Here is a 20901-nt window from a genome sequence, read left to right on the forward strand (position 1 = left end):
CATTTATTAGGCTTCCACACACAATTTAAGTTATTTTTTCCTTTAAATTCTTCGGTGTTAACTTTTACGTCCTTCATACTTACGTTATCTGAGTCTTTAATTTTGAGAAATTTTAAAATAGCACTTTTTTTCAGATGAGTTGTCAACTCTGCCCAGCCTGATTACTTTAACTATGTCGTTATCGTCTATATTAAGTTAACATTCTTGAAAAACTTAATATTTCAGAGTCATGACCATATCTTACATCTTTCAAGTTTGAATCTACCTCTTGTGTATCATAAATAGCGATGTTGTTCTCTGCATTTGCGCTCGTTTATCTCGTATTTTACAGAAAAAGAACCTTGATTACTTTGGCAGTTACATTTTTTCTACATGGGATGTCACATGTGCAGCATTTATTTAAGTTCATATAATACCATGATCTCTTTGCATTTTCCCTCTATTTTCATGTTTGTGACATTGTTTTTTCCGACTATCTCCCTCCAGCGAATGCAGAACCACGTATTATCTTAAATAGACAAGAATGCATATTCGGCTATACTTTTGTTAAACATTCGAATCAGTATCTAGCTCGACAACGTTGGCATTCGAGAAGACTGGCCTCGGAGTCTGAGAACGACTTGGTGAACTTCCTGCATACCAATACATCGTCTTCGATGTGCGCAGAAGAATTATCCATTAAGGGATTTAGATTAAATAGGGTTGTCAATGACTTATGTTTCGAACTAGCCCTAGAACCCAGTCATGATCCTGGTTTATTGACTTTCTTAAAATTTTCGGAATTTTTCTCGCCTAGATACTTATGGTCTAGTACAATAATGTTCATCCGTTTTTTTTGTGAGCAAACACAACTCGTATGACATACCTAGCGAAGTAAGACGTCATATGACTTTCATGACGTGGCATCCGCCATCTTTAGTCAAGTTGTCTCATAGAAATTGCATTGGCCCTTCAATAAACCTATTTTTTTTCGTTAATCCTACTCATTTTCTACCTTTTGCATCTCTTTCCTTGGTGTTCGAACATAATTCTTTAAAAAAAAATGGTCCTGACAGCTTGAATTTAGATTAAATAACGTTCCTGATCAATTGTAAATATCGATACTTTTCTCTTATTCGCCCGTTGATTTTAATTGTAAAATTGGCAAACCAACGTCTACTTATACATCAATTTAACAAACCCCTTAAATACAAGTAATACTTTGCATCAGTATTGTGATACCTGAAACACAGATCTAGCAAAGTACGCTATATTTAACAGTTTGAACTGATTGCAAATTACATCGCTAATCGATTGAAAAAAAAAAAAAAAATTTCGATGCCGGAATTTTTTAAAATGGCGGCTGTGTCATTTATCGTGTTTACACTTCAGATAAAATTTGCTGTTTCTGAAAAATACGGAGATTACTATAAAATCTCAGGCAAAAGCAATGACACCAGATTAGCCTGATATATTATAAATAGGTATTTACCATTCTTCATTAAGCAATTATTCATGTATTACACGTATGCTAAACCAAACTACCAATACTTGTTGTAATCATCCCGTGTACAAAGTTATTTCCAGAGTTTTAAAGTAATATATGACAATCATATATTGCACCCCTGGAAATAAATTCTATCACAACACTGAATGAAATATCATAACAATAATTATGAAAAAAAAAAATTGAATACTAATATTTCCAGCTTCTTCAAGGGCATTAGCTGTCAAATTCATGTTCATCGGTTGGATCCAATTTCTCTTATTTTATTTATAACATACCAACACGAATATCCAAATTACAAAACGGTCAAAAGAAACAATTAACAATGCATGGACTCGCTATAATGTATCAGCAGTTCGTACGTATTTTAGACCCGATGCCATCTAATTATCCATCTAGGAGACCTACGAAGACTGCCGAAGATCGAATAATCTGATATAAACATAAATATGAATATCATAAGTTATATGGTTTGTTACTGACCCCCCTACGGATCCAAAAGGTTAGTAAAATCCATAGGGGGTGAGGCCGAGGGCCGAATCTACTATGGATTATACTAACCCTACTGTATAACGAATCAATCGCACACGGGACTTTTCCTGCTAAGTTATGTATAAAAAATAGCAATGAAATACAAAAACATTAATCGATGACGTCACCATTAATAGTGAACGTGACATCATGAACCCCATATGAAATCTACTGACCCATACGGATCCATAGGGGGTCACCACGTTACGGCGTTTAACCAATCATTACGTCATAATTTATCCAAGGTGCGATAAAAACAAATAGCGAGCAAGTGCAATCTAGGTCTGTTTGATTTCACGACTGTCATTCGGTATATCGAGAAAAATTATTGTGAAAGAATAAGTAACGGTGGTCAAGTATTGCGATTGGATCGTGAAAGATCTGGTATAGGATCGTGAAGGAAATCTTATCGAGAAGACACATGCAACGTCAGTAAATAGTCTAATTTAATGAATAATAATGACAAATTTTGGAAAAATAAAACTGTCTGTCAAATGGTTCAACATTATGATCAGTATCCTAGAAAAATGAAGGTTTGAAAGTACACCGTTTTTACAAAACTACAAAAGGCAGATTGCTCCTCGAAATTTTGAAGAAATAAAAATGTAAACAAAAATATTTTTTTCATATTTTGAATGCATAAACTACTTTTATCAAAAAAAGTATTTTTTTGTGTTACTGTTTAAAGTGGTTCTTAAAGTTATTTAGTTTTCGTTTAATCAGAAACTTTCCAAAAATGGAAATATTTGTAAAATTTGATATTTCGGAATGTGAAAGATCGGGTACCACTTTTTGAAGATCGTGAAAAGGATCGTGAAAGATCTGTTGCTGCTAATTCGTTACTGCAAAAACCACGAAAACCATCATATCCTTTTTTAAACACATGATGATATATTTGTATATTTTTAATTTTTATAACAAAAGATTGTATTTGCATGACTTATTTTCAAGCTAGCTAAAACGCCCACTTGTATGGCAGTTGTTTAATGTTCCGTAATATTGCCAAATTTGGTGAGCAACCCAAACAGACATAATTGCTTAACGTGTCCATAACTGGGATCCAGCAGCCAAAACTGTGTAAACATACATCACAGACATACAACATAACTGAATTAAACGTTCAAACAAACTTACAATTAAATCAAACAAAGACGCCAACAAAAAAAGTTTTTGTAGCTGATAATACAATCAGTATAGTTAAGCATAATAACATATACACTTTCCGGATAAAATACAAAGTAAGCAGAATATAAATACAAGGGTATACAAAATGAAAACAACACAATAAAAACTTCAAGTGTCTGAATTGCATCTTTGGACCCCACCCGCATAAGAAACACCAAAAGCCCAAAAAAGCTGAAAGCTGGATGCACATATATACCGAACAAGAGTCATACGATCAAATGGAACGTAATAGTACAAAGACAAAAAAAAAAAATAAAAACTGTAAAGTAGATAAAATTCTACACAGAGTCAGCACCTAGAATCTATAACTCAAGACCATCCTGTGTTATTTGTGAAGTAGACACTGGATATTTATCTTTAAGGTCTTGGTACTTTCCAATGAACTTTTTGAGAAAAAGGACGAGACGTTCTTTCACAAAACCCGGGCTCATTAATTTTTTGTTCAGACACTGATGACGTTTTACAAATTCTGTAAGCTTCTGAATATCGTATATGAGTTGAGAAATATATTCTTCATACGCGGATGAAGTTGGTTAATTGCTGCTTAGGTGAGGAAAATTTGATAATTTCAAAATTGAAATCGTCTTGTTTGTCATAGATTCTGATATTGAGATGACCGCTGTAGTCAAATTCTGGGTATATGTCTAAAAATGAGGCCGAAGAAGCCGTATACATGTAAGTGGTGTCTGTAATCTCTAGTTCAGGACTATTAATGGGACCAAATCAGAAAAGTTTGTACTGTTAACGAAAAGAACATCTTCAATATACCTTTATGTAAAATGATATTATAGCTTCTTTGATATAACCCTTACGAAAACAAAAACGTACACATTAATTTAAGATATTTTCAGAGGAAGACCATCAGACCCCCTCTTGCTTCACCTATTCTTGGATGCATTTAGAATTATAAATACAAAGATATTTACTTTTCAACAATTTATGCTCCTGGAGGTGTTATTATATTGAATGAAAGCAGGTCTAAGTATGGGTCTATAAGTATAATATATATATATCACCAAAAAAATGAAAGCATTACTTAAAGTTCTTAGTAAGTAATTACACGCTTCAAAAAATTACAAGTATATCAACTGGTAAAAGAAATGTTGTTTTCTGATCTTTCTGTCTGGTCACGCCTTGTCTTTCACGATCAAATTAATGCGTTGCCTGATCTTTTACGATCAATTAAGATTAAAAAGCAACAAAAAATAAGCTTTTTTAAAATCAATATGAACTTTTCCAAGTAATAGCATACTTTTATTTTACTGGTCTATCTGACACGTTAAATATTAGGTTTCAAATATATCATGATATATTAGAATGTGACCATTATAGATACAAAACGTCATTTTTTCTTAATGATTCTCATAGGATTGTGTGTCGCTTTTTGTGTTTTCTTAAAAAGTACTGCATTTTTTTCTTTAACGTAGTCCGAGACTACTATAACACATTACATATAGTAGTCTCAGAAGTAGTGCACAATATGATTAAGGAAGTTGAATCATTTTGACAGACATATTTTTTTTCTGATTTGTTCAACCTTTTGAAAATACAGCAGATTTTTCACAGATTTTGAAGTAGAATTACACTAAATTGCATTCACGACCCGATAACAGATCTATCACAATCCGCTAACAATGCTTAACCACCGTTAGTTATTCTTTCACGATCATTTTTCTCGATATACCGAATGACACCCGTGGATTTCGTGTCATAAGTTTAAAAACTAAAGGTAAATCATCGTTTTACCTGCATACGAATGAAATTTTTGTTGACCAGATCAGTCAACGAAATCGTCATTCCTGGTAACTGCCTTGTTTCACTTTTCGATGTTGACATTCTTTTCGGCAATATATCCTGGTTTAGTCCCAGTCCCAAATGGGACTAAACCAGGATTTAAAAAAAATACACCCGAATTAAAAATTGTTTTATATTATTCCTGTATTAGTCCCACCTTCCATATTAAAAATAAAAGTTTTTCCATAAGGGTGAGACTAAAACTGGATTAATATATAGGCGTTTTCCATCAAAATCGAATGAAATACAGTTATATATTAATCCTGTTTCAGTCCCATCTTCCATATAGAAAATAAAAGTTTTTCCATAAGGGTGGGACTAAAACAGGATTAATATATAGGCGTTTTCCATCAAAATTGACTGAAATACAGTTATATATTAATCCTGTTATAGTCCCACCTTCCATATTAAAACAACAATTTTTCCACAAGGGTGGGACTAAAACAGGATTAATATATAGGCGTGTTCCATCAAAATTTACTGAAATACAGTTATATATTAATCCTGTTATGGTCCCACCCTGCAAATTAAAACAACAATTTTTCCATAAGGGTGGGACTAAAACAGGATTAATATATAACTCACAATATTGTACAATATAAGTGAGTTTTTATTGAATTTAAATAATATAATTACTATAATTTTATAACTATTACAGGAATTATTTCCTAGAAAAATATTTCAATATACAACATTAATCGCACACTCTTAAAAGGGTTTTCTTTTTGGGATATTCTTTTATGAAAAGGGGCTGTGAATGCTTTGGGAAGATGCAGAGATACCTGAAAAAGTACCTGAAAATTGTACCTTTTTTGACATAGAAAGACACAAATTTAAAGAAATGACCTTGACCTTTTCTGTTAAAAAATGAAATATTGAAAAATGACGCTTTTATATCAATAATGAAAATACATATAAAAGTCCTTAAACCTGAATAAAAAAAACCACATACTTTCTCTAAAAACATTAGATGACCTTGACCTTTGAATTATCTGGACCTTTGTGGTTCTCCTAAAACAAAAATAACTTTAACAAGTTTATTTATAGTATCCTTTAACTTTCAACCTACTGCATATAAGAAGGAATCAACCATGCTTTATGGTATCCTTCTATTGTCCCACCTACACGTCTTGAAAATAAGTGGGATTGTAGAAAGATACCATAGGTCTAGATTTAATTCCCACTGATATTTAATAAGTGGGACTGTAGAAGGATACCATAGGTCTTGATTTAATTCCCACTGATATTTAATAAGTGAGATTGTAGAAGGATACCATAGGTCTAGATTTAATTCCCACTGATATTTAATAAGTGGGATTGTAGAAGGATACCATAGGTCTAGATTTAATTCCCACTGATATTTAAAAGTTGGGACTGTAGAAGGATACCATAGGTCTTGATTTGATTCCCACTGATATTTAATAGGTGGGACTGTAGGAGGATACCATTGGTCTTGATTTAATTCCCACTGATATTTAATAAGTGGGATTGTAGAAGGATACCATAGGTCTAGATTTAATTCCCACTGATATTTAAAAGGTGGGACTGTAGAAGGATGCCATTGGTCTTGATTTAATTCCCACTGATATTTAATAGGTGGGATTGTAGAAGGATACCATAGGTCTAGATTTAATTCCCATTGATATTTAATAGGTGGGACTGTAGGAGGATACCATTGGTCTTGATTTGTTTCCCACTTATTTTTAATAGGTGGAATTTTAAATATATCTCTATATGTGTTACAAATAGTCACAGCACAGGGTGTTATGCTTTCTGTTTGCCATGTTTGGTGTCACAAGGAATGTATTGTTTTAGTGTCAAATTAAAGTGAAAGGTCAATTTAGATCTTTGAATATCAAGTTTTTCTCTCTCAAAAAATATTAAAGTTCAAGGTCATTTTTCTCTTTCTAAAATTTGCTTACCTGTGTAAATGTAATTCTTTAAAATTTTTGTCTGTCCTAAAAGGTTAAAGTTCAAGGTAATTTTTTTAAGATTTTGCTTACTTCTGTGAAGGACATTTTTTTAAATATTCAGTTTTTGTCTGTCAAAGGTCAAAGTTCAAGGTCATTTTTATCTTTTTTTTAGATTTTGCTTACCTTTGTGAGGTTATTCTTTAAATATTCAGCTTTTGTCTGTCATAAAAGGTCAAAGTTCAAGGTCAATTTTCTCCTTTTTTTAGATTTTTACCCCCAAAAAATTCCTAGTCCCTTTTTTTAAATAATACCCCAAAAAGAAAACCCTTTCATGAATGTACTTTTAATGTGGTACAATATTATGTTTTGGTTAAATTATTATAGTACATTGTATCAATTTGCTATGAATTCAATAAATAAATATACCACTGTTTCAGGTTAGGTTGAAGGTTGGCGCCTGTTAAAACGTTTAAACCAGCTGCATTTTTATGCACCTGTCCTAAGTCAGTAGCCTGTTGTTCAGTGGTTGTCGTTTATTGGTGTGGTTAATAAGTGTTTCTCGTTTCTAGTTTTTTATATAGATTAGACCGTTGGTTTTCCTGTTTGAATTGATTTACACTAGTCTTTTTGGGGCCCTTTACAGCTTGCTGTTCGGTGAGAGCCAAGGCTCCGTGTTGAAGGCCGTACTTTGACCTATAGTTGTTTACTTTTTACACATTGTGACTTGGATGGATAGTTGTCTCATTGGCTCTCATAGCACATCTTCTTATTTATACTTATATATTAATCGCGGTTTTGTATATAAGACACTTATATATTAATCGCGGTTTTGTATATAAGACACTTATATATTAATCCTGTATTTAACATGCAGGAATTGACTAAAACAGGATTAATATATATAAGACACTTTATATTACTCTTGTTTAAGTATATGTATATTAAAGACACTTATATATTAATCCTGTTTTAGTCCCACCCCTATGGAAAATTAAGTGTTTTAATATGCAGGGTTGGACTAAAACAGGATTGATATATATAAGACACTTTATATTACTCTTGTTTTAGTATATGTATATTAAAGACACTTATATATTAATCCTGTTTTAGTCCCACCCCTATGGAAAATAAAGTGTGAATATATATAAGTCTAAATTGAAAACAACGTTCAAACCTATGATTGCGTTGGATAAAAACCGCAATTTTTATACGTGTGCATGCAAAACAAATTTCTTGGTAGAGGGGTCTAAATACAGCACAAACACATTTTCCAAAAGACCAAAAAAAGTGAAAAAGTATATTTAAACAAAACGCATTTGACTAACAGGTCGAACAACGGATGTTCTTAAACCCTGCTGACTGCCATTGGCGATTGCCAAATAAACGGATCACAAGATGTTACAAAATGGATCTTTGTTATAATTAGATACCAAACAGAAAACAATAAACTTGCGGAAAAAGTGGTATACCGCAAATATGAGGTGCAAACATTTGTACACCATATCCGGATTTCGACAATTAATGTCTTTTCAGTGATGTTAGGAATCGAAACGGTATTTGGAAGGCCATGTAATTTACCTCAATTTCGGATAGACTCTTGAATTTTGTAGAGTCCAAATAGGATGAACGGATTATATTAAACCGAAGGGAAATATAATACAAGCCCAAACGAAAAAATATAAATAAGTCTAAATTGAAAACAACGTTCATACCTATGATTGCGTTGGATAAAAACCGCAATTTTTATACGTGTGCATGCAAAACAAATTTCTTGATAGAGGGGTCTAAATACAGCACAAACAACATTTTCAAAAAGACCAAAAAAGTGAAAAAGTATATATAAACAAACGCATTTGACTAACAGGTCGAACAACGGATGTTCTTAAATCCTGCTGACTGCCATTGGCGATTGCCAAATAAACGGATCACAAGATGTTACAAAATGGATCTTTATTATAATTAAATACCAAGTAGAAAACAATAAACTTGCGGAAAAGGTGGTATACCGCAAATATGAGATGCAATGATTTGTACACCATATCCGGATTTCGACAATTATTGTCTCTTCAGTGATGTTAGGAATCGAAACGGTATTTGGAAGGCCATGTAATTTACCTCAATTTCGGATAGACACTTGAATTTTGAAGAGTCGAAAAAGGATGAACGGATCATATAAACCCAAAGGCAAATATAATACAAGCCCAAACGAAAAAATATAAATAAGTCTAAATTGAAAACAACGTTCAAACCTATGATTGCGTTGGATGAAAACCGCAATGTTTATACGTGTGCATGCAAAACAAATTTCTTGATGGAGGGGTCGAAATACAGCACAAACAACATTTTCCATAAGACCTAAAAAGTGAAAAAGTATATTTCAACAAAACGCACTCGACCAACAGGTCGAACAACGGATGTTCTTAAACCCTGCTGACTGCCATTGGCGATTGCCAAATAAACGGATCACAAGATGTTACAAAATGGATCTTTATTATAATTAAATACCAAACACAAAACAATAAACTTGCGGAAAAGGTGGTATACCGCAAATATGAGGTGCAAAAATTTGTACACGATATCCGGATTTCGACAATTAATGTCTCTTCAGTGATGTTGGGAATCGAAACGGTATTTGGCAGGCCATGTAATTTACCTCAATTTGGGATAGACTCTTAAATTTTGAAGAGTCGAAATAGGATGAACGGATCATATAAACCATAAGGCAAATATAATACAAGCCCAAACGAAAAAATATAAATAAGTCTAAATTGGAAACAACGTTCAAACCTATGATTGCGTTGGATAAAAACCGCAATTTTTATCCGTGTGCATGTATATCTTAAAGACACGTATATATTAATCCTGTTTAAGTCCCACCCCTATGGAAAATTAATTGTTTTATAACATGCAGGGTTGGAATAAAAACAGGATTAATATATATATATATATATATATATATATAAACAAGTCTAAATTGAAAACAACGTTCAAACCTATGATTGCGTTGGATAAAAACCGCAATTTTTATACGTGTGCATGCAAAACAAATTTCTTGGTAGAGTGGTCTAAATACAGCACAAACAACATTTTCCAAAAGACCAAAAAAGTGAAAAAGTATATTTTAACAAAACGCATTTGACTAGCAGGTCGAACAACGGATGTTCTAAAACCCTGCTGACTGCCATGGCGATTGCCAAATAAACAGATCACCAGATGTAAAAATGGATCTTAATTTAATAATAATATACCAAACAGAAAACAATAAACTTGCGGAAAAGATGGTATACCAAAAACATAAGGTGCAAAAATTTGTACACATATCCGGATTTCGACAATAAATGTCTCTTATATATATATATATATATATATATACAAGTCTAAATTGAAAACAACGTTCAAACCTATGATTGCGTTGGATGAAAACTGCATTTTTTATTCGTGTGCATGCAAAACAAATTTCTTGGTAGAGGGGTCTAAATGCAGCACAAACAACATTTTCCAAAAGACCAAAAAAGTAAAAAAGTATATTTTAACAAAACGCATTTGAGTAGCAGGTCGAACAACGGATGTTCTTAAACCCTGCTGACAGCCATTGGCGATTGCCAAATAAACGGATCACAAAGATGTAACAAATTGGATCTTAACTATTAATTTAATACCAAACAGAAAACAATAAACTTGCGGAAAAGATAGTATACCGCAAACAAAAGGTGCAAAAATAAGTACACCATATCCGGATTTCGACAATAAGTGTCTCTTCAGTGATGTTAGGAATCGAAACGGTATTTGGAAGGCCATATAATTTACCTCAATTTAGGATAGACTCTTGAATTTTGAAGAGTCGAAATAGGATGAACGGATCATATAAACCCGAAGGAAAATATGATACAAGCCCAAACAAAGAATTATAAACAAGTCTTAATTGAAAACAACGTTCAAACCTATGATTGCGTTGGATAAAAACCGCAATTTTTATACGCAGGTCGAACAACGGATGTTCTTAAACCCTGCTGACAGCCATTGGCGATTGCCAAATAAACGGATCACAAAGATGCCAGTAACAAAATGGATCTTAACTATTAATTTAATGCCAAACAGAAAACAATAAACTTGCGGATAAGATAGTATACCGCTAACAAAAGGTGCAAAAATTAGTACACCATATCCGGATTTCGACAATTAATGTCTCAACAGTGATGTTAGGAATCGAAACGGTATTTGGAAGGCCATATAATTTACCTCAATTTAGTATAGACTCTTGAAAATATATATACAAGTCTAAATTGATAACAACGTTCAAACCTATGATTGCGTTGGATAAAAACTGCAATTTTTATACATGTGCATGCAAAACAAATTTCTTGTTAGAGGCGTCTTAATACAGCACAAACAACATTTTCCTAAAGACCAAAAAAGTGAAAAAGTATATTTTAACAAAACGCATTTGACTAACAGGTCGAACAACAAATGTTCTTAAACCCTACTGACTGCCATTGGTGATTGCCAAATAAACGGATCACCGATGTAATAAATGGATCTTAATTTTAAATTTAATACTAAACAGAAAACAATAAACTTGCGGAAAAGATGATATACCGCAAAGAAAAGGTGCAAAGGTTTTTGTACACCATATCCGGATTTCGACAAATAATGTCTCTTCAGTGATGTAAGGAATCGCCATGGAAGGCCATGTAATTTACCTCAATTTGGGATAGACTCTTGAATTTTGAGGAGTCAAAATAGGATGAACGGATCATATAAACAGTAAAGGCAAATATAATTCAAGGCCATACGAAAAAATATAAATAAGTCTAAATTGGAAACAACGTTCAAACCTATGATTGCGTTGGATAAAAACCGCAATTTTTATACGTGTGCATGTATATATTAAAGACACTTATATATTAATCCTGTTTAAGTCCCACCCCTATGGAAAATTAAGTGTTTTATAACATGCAGGGTTGGAATAAAAAGAGGATTAATTATATATATATGTAAGCCTCAAATCTATATCCAGCCTCAAATCTATGTCCTTTCCGCAAATCTATGTCCGTTTTTAATATTGCGTAATAGACGTTCCAAATCTATGTCCTTTATTGTCTCAAATCTATGTCTTTTATTGTCTCAAATCTATGTCCTGTATTGTCTCAAATCTATGTCCTTTATTTACTCAAATCTATGGCTATTTTTGTCTCAAATCTATGTCCTTTCTTTGACTGAAATGTGGTGATGTCAGATATAGCAAGACGTCATCAAATACATGACGTCACTGCAGGACACTAATTCAAATGAGGGATACATTATACAGTGACATTATATCTAGTAAGCGGAAAAAAATGTATTTCAAAGGATCCAAATCCAGAAGAGTTTTTGGCGGATATGGTCTCACATTATACAGATTGCGAAAGCCAAAGAACATCAAAATTCGGAAGCATAGAAATATTGTTGTCGAATTGAAAGTGCCGTTTTCGGACAGAATGGTAAAAAAGTTTTGTCGCTTTACTGTTATGACCAAGAATCTAAATGTATATACAAGAAATCTTAAGACTTAAATAGCAATCATAGGAAATGTTTGGACAAAGAACAACTGATTGATATGATAAGCAAAAACCACATGAAGGACCATAGAAAATATGAAGCAATTTATAACTGTTTAATTAGCCCTCTTACGTGCCTCTTGCTGCCAGTTGTTTTTCAAGGTTGCATTTCGTGCGCCAGAAACTACGACAGCTCGACGTCTGTGACGTCAGATGTCCAACAATGACGTCATTCGATATATGACGTCACACCATAATGACCGATACATTTAGGACCCATTGAAGAAAAATATAACACTGTTTAATCTTCGGTTTTTTATTTCAATAAGATACAGTAATGAGGAGAAGCTTGCATGAATTTAAAAAAAAACATGGACAGATACATGTGTCCCTCCGGCAGCAAGTACAATATTTCCTATCGTAAGAGAAAACATCAAGATACTATTTGAATTAAACGTCAACTGTCAGTGCTGTAACAATGCCGTAGAAATTCCTAAAACAACAGTTTTAAGGCGCCCAATTCCTGCAACTTACGCTAACAGTCGTTGTCAAATAGACTTAAAGAAAATGCCACCAGTCAAAGGTTACAACTACATTTGTAACATAGTAGTTTGCTTTTTTGATATTCAAGGTAAAACATAGATAAAGTGGTATGAATGTCAATGAAACAGCTATATGAACGAAAGACAAAATGAAGTATGTTAAAGTTGCAAACAAATATTCATTCTTTACTGTCTTTTTAGTGAAAAAAATATGTGTAATTTCATTTTTGAAGACACACAATAATCACACACGAATGTAAAAAAATTTAAGCACACACATGGAGAAATGACTTAATAAAACAAAAATCCTATAAGGCCGTACTTTAAACGCCCATAAATTTGCGCATGGCAAAACAAACTGAAAAAAGATTTTAAAAAGGACACAGATTTGAGGTCGTATCTTTTTTAGCGGACTTTGATTTGCGAATGACGTCACGATTGAAAATCGGACACATATTTGAGGCCGTATCATTTTTTACGGACATAGATTAGCGATTGCCGTCACGATGGGGCACATATTTGAGAAACGGACACAGATTTGATGCCGTACACAGATCTGAGGTTTACATATATATATATATATATATATATAGATTGCCTAACAATGTAATTTTAACACACTATTTAGTATGTAAATATAAGAATGTTTAAAATATTTACAAAATGATGAAAATAAACGCAATATTTCGCTAGACTAACTTGCTTTATCAAGCGTGCATCTATCCAGGTGAAATCGGATGTAGATGATAAGAAACTTTTGCAGCTCAATGTATATGTTGCACTTGAATTTAGCTGCCTTGAAAATAATACATAATTTGGATGAAGTTCAAGATTTTTACAAAATTGGTAGTTGAAGTTAGCAACGTCCATTGGCCAATATTACAGGATAAAAAGGACGATGCTGTGTACTAAATTATTCTTTATCTTTCCTGTATCTTTTCTCGTTTTTTTCGTTAAGACCATCAGGTTCTAAAGTGTGGAGTTGGTGGATCCAAAAATTTTCTCTTCTCCTTCTCGCCGTGGTGTCCTACTCGGTGTTGACTTCTATGATTTGGAAGGTAACATTATCAAAAGAATGTTTCGTTGAACGAAGATGTCTTGTGAGAGGACAGTTTTTGAACGATGGTTATTGAGCCGAATATTAAATTTGTCCATTGTTTCTCCCACATACTGAATGCCACATGTGTCACATGTTAATATATAAATTGAGTTCTCCGTTTTACAGTTGGAATTTGAGTAGATGGTATAATTTTGTTTAGTAACGGAGCTGATGAAAGAACTGCTTGTATTGGCAGCTTTACAACACAAGCAGTTCCTTCGACCACATTGTTTGTAGCAACCGGGAGATAGAGTAGGCTGCTTTGCTAATACAGATGTCACTAATTTGTCACGGATGTTTTTAGGTCTTCTGAAGGCCATGACTGGTGGTGAGGAAAATACTTTTTTAAGATTTGAATCATTTTCTATAATTTTCCAATGCTTTTGAACAATGGAAGACACATTTTTAAAATCAGGATGGTAAGTGAGTACAAGGGGTGTTCTGTTAGCTGCTTTATTCTTATCTTTGTACTCTAGAAGTTCTTGGCGACTAGTTTTGTTTGCTCTTTCGAAAGCGCTATCAATGATGTTGTTATTGTATCCTCGAACAACTAGGTGTTTACGTAGTTGTCCAAGTCTAGCATTTTGCGTATTTTCAGTAGAGCATATTCTCTTGATTCGCAATGCCTGGCTGAATGGGATGCCACGGGAGCAGTGTTTAGGATGGCAACTTTTAGGAGAAAGGAATTGATGTTTGTCCGTTTGTTTGGTATGAAGGTCCGTTATAATGGTTCCGTTCTTGATGTAACTCGTAGTGTCGAGGAAGTTTATTTTCTCCATAGATGATTCATATGTAAATTTTATTGAATGGTGGAAAGAGTTACAGTGTCCTAGAAATTCATTAAGATGTTCTTGTGAATCTGTCCATTTGAAATCAATATCGTCAATGAATCGGAACCATGATAAGGGCTGGTATGGAGCACTAGCCAAGAGGCGTTTTTCAAGTTGGCCCATAAATATGTTGGCATATGACGGGGCCATTTTTGTGCCCATACTAGTACCGTCTATCTGGAGATAATGTTTTTCATTGAAAGAGAAGTTGTTGTTCTCTAGCACTAGTTTCAGAAGTGTAACAAGGCACTCAGTTGGAGGATTTTTTTCACTACGAGTGTTCCATACCTCTTCACACGCTGCTATTCCTTCGTCTTGTGGAATGTTGGTATATAAAGAAGACACGTCCATGGATGCAAGTATAGTATTGCTTGGTAGAGGATTTAGGCTTTCCATTTTCTTTAGATAATCAGTCGTATCTTGGATGTAAGAGGGTAGTTCTTTCACATGAGGTCTTAGATGATGGTCTAAAAATTCTGATATCTTTTCAGTTGGATGACTATTTGCTGAAACAATTGGTCGACCTGGATTGCCCGTTTTATGTATTTTAGGCAACATATAGAATCTTCCGGCCTTTGCTTCGTTCTCAAGAGGTCGGAGATAATCAAAGGTGTCATTGTCTATATGCTTTTTGTCGAACATCTCTTGAAGGATGGTGTTGATCCTTCGAATATTATTTAGTGTTGGATCTGTGGTTAATTGTTTATAAAAAATGGAGTTTGAAAGTTGGCGATTTCCCTCTGCTATGTAATCTGTTTTATTCATGACAACCACAGCGCCCCCTTTGTCGGCAGGTTTTATTACGATATCCTCTTGATCTTTTAACGCTTTCAAAGCAATGCTTTCTGACTTGGATAAATTATAATTTCTTGTATTTGTTATACAGGACTTTATATCAGACCTCACGTAGTTAATGAATGACTCCAAGTTATCATTTTTACTCTTAGGTGGTTTCCATGAACTTTTTTTCTTAAATTTTGGGATGGGCGTGACTTCTTCATTGGTGTCAGTATCTGAATCTGTTAATCCAGCTTCTTCAAGGTTTTTCTTGCCCCTATTGTAGAAAAAATCTTTCAAGCGTAAACGTCTAGCGAATTGGTCTAAGTCCTCGTCTAGCTGAAAGTTATTTACATTTGATGGGATAGGACAGAAGTTTAAACCTTTACTTAAAAGAGATTCTTCAGCACGTGTAAGTTCTTTAGATGACAAATTTACAACAATGCTTTCAGTTTTTTGTTTCCGTCTTTTGAATTTTCTTTTTCTAGGGACCTTATGGTTTGTTGTATTGATATCATTCATATCCTGATTTAAATAGACAGTGTGAATTTTATCTCTTTGAAATTTATTCCTTTGTTTTTCTTTATGTTTGGATAGTTCAATTTTCTCAATATCTGCGAGGCGACGTTTAATTATTGGTAAATCGTCACGTGAAATGTTACTATTGTTGATGATATCTGATATTTCATTTACAATTTGTTTGTAATTTGTGGTTGTAAAAGAAAGTAACAGTTGAAGTAGCTGGATTGAACAGTTAAACAGAATTTCATTCCAATTTAAAAATGTGTCTTCCATTGTTCAAAAGCATTGGAAAATTATAGAAAATGATTCAAATCTTAAAAAAGTATTTTCCTCACCACCAGTCATGGCCTTCAGAAGACCTAAAAACATCCGTGACAAATTAGTGACATCTGTATTAGCAAAGCAGCCTACTCCATCTCCCGGTTGCTACAAACAATGTGGTCGAAGGAAATGCTTGTGTTGTAAAGCTGCCAATACAAGCAGTTCTTTCATCAGCTCCGTTACTAAACAAAATTATACCATCTACTCAAATTCCAACTGTAAAACGGAGAACTCAATTTATATATTAACATGTGACACATGTGGCATTCAGTATGTGGGAGAAACAATGGACAAATTTAATATTCGGCTCAATAACCATCGTTCATGGTACAAAACCAACAAAAACTGTCCTCTCACAAGACATCTTCGTTCAACGAAACATTCTTTTGATAATGTTACCTTCCAAATCATAGAAGTCAACACCGAGTGGGACACCACGGCGAGAAGGAGAAGAGAAAATTTTTGGATCCACCAACTCCACACTTTAGAACCTGATGGTCTTAACGAAAAAGACGAGAAAAGATACAGGAAAGATAAAGAATAATTTAGTACACAGCATCGTCCTTTTTATCCTGTAATATTGGCCAATGGACGTTGCTAACTTCAACTACCAATTTTGTAAAAATCTTGAACTTCATCCAAATTATGTATTATTTTCAAGGCAGCTAAATTCAAGTGCAACATATACATTGAGCTGCAAAAGTTTCTTATCATCTACATCCGATTTCACCTGGATAGATGCACGCTTGATAAAGCTAGTTAGTCTAGCCAAATATTGCGTTTATTTTCATCATTTTGTAAATATTTTAAACATTCTTATATTTACATACTAAATAGTGTGTTAAAATTACATTGTTAGGCAATCTATAATTTTATTTGTGTAATTGAATTAATCTCTGTACTGATTAATCCACACTCCCATAGATTTGTATGTCATGTGCTGCTATTTATAGGCACTTATATATATATATATATATATATATATATATACAAGTCTAAATTGAAAACAACGTTCAAATCTATGATTGCGTTGGATAAAAACCGCAATTTTTATTCGTGTGCATGCAAAACAAATTTCTTGGTAGTGGGGTCGAAATACAGCACAAACAACATTTTCCAAAAGACCAAAAAAGTAAAAAAGTATATTTTAACAAAACGCATTTGACTAGCAGGTCGAACAACGGATGTTCTTAAACCCTGCTGACAGCCATTGGCGATTGCCAAATAAACGGATCACAAAGATGTAACAAATTGGTTCTTAACTATTAATTCAATACCAAACAGAAAACAATAAACTTGCGGAAAAGATAGTATACCGCAAACAAAAGGTGCAAAAATAAGTACACCATATCCGGATTTCGACAATAAGTGTCTCTTCAGTGATGTTAGGAATCGAAACGGTATTTGGAAGGCCATATAATTTACCTCAATTTAGGATAGACTCTTGAATTTTGTGCATGCAAAACAAATTTCTTGATAGAGGGGTCGAAATACAGCACAAACAACATTTTCCATAAGACCTAAAAAGTGAAAAAGTATATTTCAACAAAACGCACTCGACCAACAGGTCGAACAACGGATGTTCTTAAACCCTGCTGACTGCCATTGGCGATTGCCAAATAAACGGATCACAAGATGTTACAAAATGGATCTTTATTATAATTAAATACCAAAGAGAAAACAATAAACTTGCGGAAAAGGTGGTATACCGCAAATATGAGGTGCAAAAATTTGTACACGATATCCGGATTTCGACAATTAATATCTCTTCAGTGATGTTGGGAATCGAAACGGTATTTGGCAGGCCATGTAATTTACCTCAATTTGGGATAGACTCTTAAATTTTGAAGAGTCGAAATAGGATGAACGGATCATATAAACCATAAGGCAAATATAATACAAGCCCAAACGAAAAAAATATAAATAAGTCTAAATTGGAAACAACGTTCAAACCTATGATTGCGTTGGATAAAAACCGCAATTTTTATCCGTGTGCATGTATATATTAAAGACACTTATATATTAATCCTGTTTAAGTCCCACCCCTATGGAAAATTAATTGTTTTATAACATGCAGGGTTGGAATAAAAACAGGATTAATATATATATATATATATATAAACAAGTCTAAATTGAAAACAACGTTCAAACCTATGATTGCGTTGGATAAAAACCGCAATTTTTATACGTGTGCATGCAAAACAAATTTCTTGGTAGAGTGGTCTAAATACAGCACAAACAACATTTTCCAAAAGACCAAAAAAGTGAAAAAGTATATTTTAACAAAACGCATTTGACTAGCAGGTCGAACAACGGATGTTCTTAAACCCTGCTGACTGCCATGGCGATTGCCAAATAAACAGATCACCAGATGTAAAAATGGATCTTAATTTATTAATTATATACCAAACAGAAAACAATAAACTTGCGGAAAAGATGGTATACCGCAAACATAAGGTGCAAAAATTTGCACACCATATCCGGATTTCGACAATAAATGTCTCTTATATATATATATATAATATACAAGTCTAAATTGAAAACAACGTTCAAACCTATGATTGCGTTGGATAAAAACTGCATTTTTTATTCGAGTGCATGCAAAACAAATTTCTTGGTAGAGGGGTCTAAATGCAGCACAAACAACATTTTCCAAAAGACCAAAAAAGTTAAAAAGTATATTTTAACAAAACGCATTTGAATAGCAGGTCGAACAACGGATGTTCTTAAACCCTGCTGACAGCCATTGGCGATTGCCAAATAAACGGATCACAAAGATGTAACAAATTGGATCTTAACTATTAATTTAATACCAAACAGAAAACAATAAACTTGCGGAAAAGATAGTATACCGCAAACAAAAGGTGCAAAAATAAGTACACCATATCCGGATTTCGACAATAAGTGTCTCTTCAGTGATGTTAGGAATCGAAACGGTATTTGGAAGGCCATATAATTTACCTCAATTTAGGATAGACTCTTGAATTTTGAAGAGTCGAAATAGGATGAACGGATCATATAAACCCGAAGGAAAATATGATACAAGCCCAAACAAAGAATTATAAACAAGTCTAAATTGAAAACAACGTTCAAACCTATGATTGCGTTGGATAAAAACCGCAATTTTTATACGCAGGTCGAACAACGGATGTTCTTAAACCCTGCTGACAGCCATTGGCGATTGCCAAATAAACGGATCACAAAGATGCCAGTAACAAAATGGATCTTAACTATTAATTTAATGTCAAACAGAAAACAATAAACTTGCGGATAAGATAGTATACCGCAAACAAAAGGTGTAAAAATAAGTACACCATATCCGGATTTCGACAATAAATGTCTCTTCAGTGATGTTAGGAATCGAAACGGTATTTGGAAGGCCATATAATTTACCTCAATTTAGGATAGACTCTTGAATTTTGAAGAGTCGAAATAGGATGAACGAATCATATAAACCCGACGGCAAATATGATACAAGCCCAAACAAAAAAATATAAACGAGTCTAAATTGAAAACAACGTTCAAACCTATGATTGCGTTGGATAAAAACCGCAATTTTTATACGTGTGCATGCAAAACAAATTTCTTGGTAGAGGGGTCTAAATACAGCACAAAAAACATTTTCCAAAAGACCAAAAAAGTGAAAAGGTATATTTAAACAAAACGCATTTGACTAACAGGTCGAACAACGGATGTTCTTAAACCCTGCTGACTGCCATTGGCGATTGCCAAATAAACGGATCACAAGATGTTACAAAATGGATCTTTGTTATAATTAGATACCAAAGAGAAAACAATAAACTTGCGGAAAAGGTGGTATACCGCAAATATGAGGTGCAAACATTTGTACACCATATCCGGATTTCGACAAATAATGTCTCTTCAGTGATGTTAGGAATCGAAACGGTATTTGGAAGGCCATGTAATTTACCTCAATTTGGGATAGACTCTTGAATTTTGTAGAGTCGAAATAGGATGAACGGACCATATAAACCCGAAGGCAAATATAATACAAGCCCAAACGAAAAAATATAAATAAGTCTAAATTGAAAACAACGTTCAAACCTATGATTGCGTTTGATAAAAACCGCAATTTTTATACGTGTGCATGCAAAACAAATTTCTTGGTAGAGGGGTCTAAATACAGCACAAACAACATTTTCCAAAAGACCAAAAAAAGTGAAAAAGTATATTTGAACAAAACGCATTTGACTAACAGGTCGAACAACGGATGTTGTATATATATATATAAGACACTTTATATACATTATAACTCTTGTTTTAGTATATAAGACACTTATATATTAATCCTGTTTTAGTCCCACCCCTATGGAAAATTCTTTAAGTGTTTTAACATGCAGGGT

This window comes from Mytilus californianus, unplaced genomic scaffold (assembly GCF_021869535.1).
Source record: "Mytilus californianus isolate M0D057914Y unplaced genomic scaffold, xbMytCali1.0.p SCAF_13, whole genome shotgun sequence".
Taxonomy (NCBI): Eukaryota; Metazoa; Mollusca; class Bivalvia; order Mytilida; family Mytilidae; genus Mytilus; species Mytilus californianus.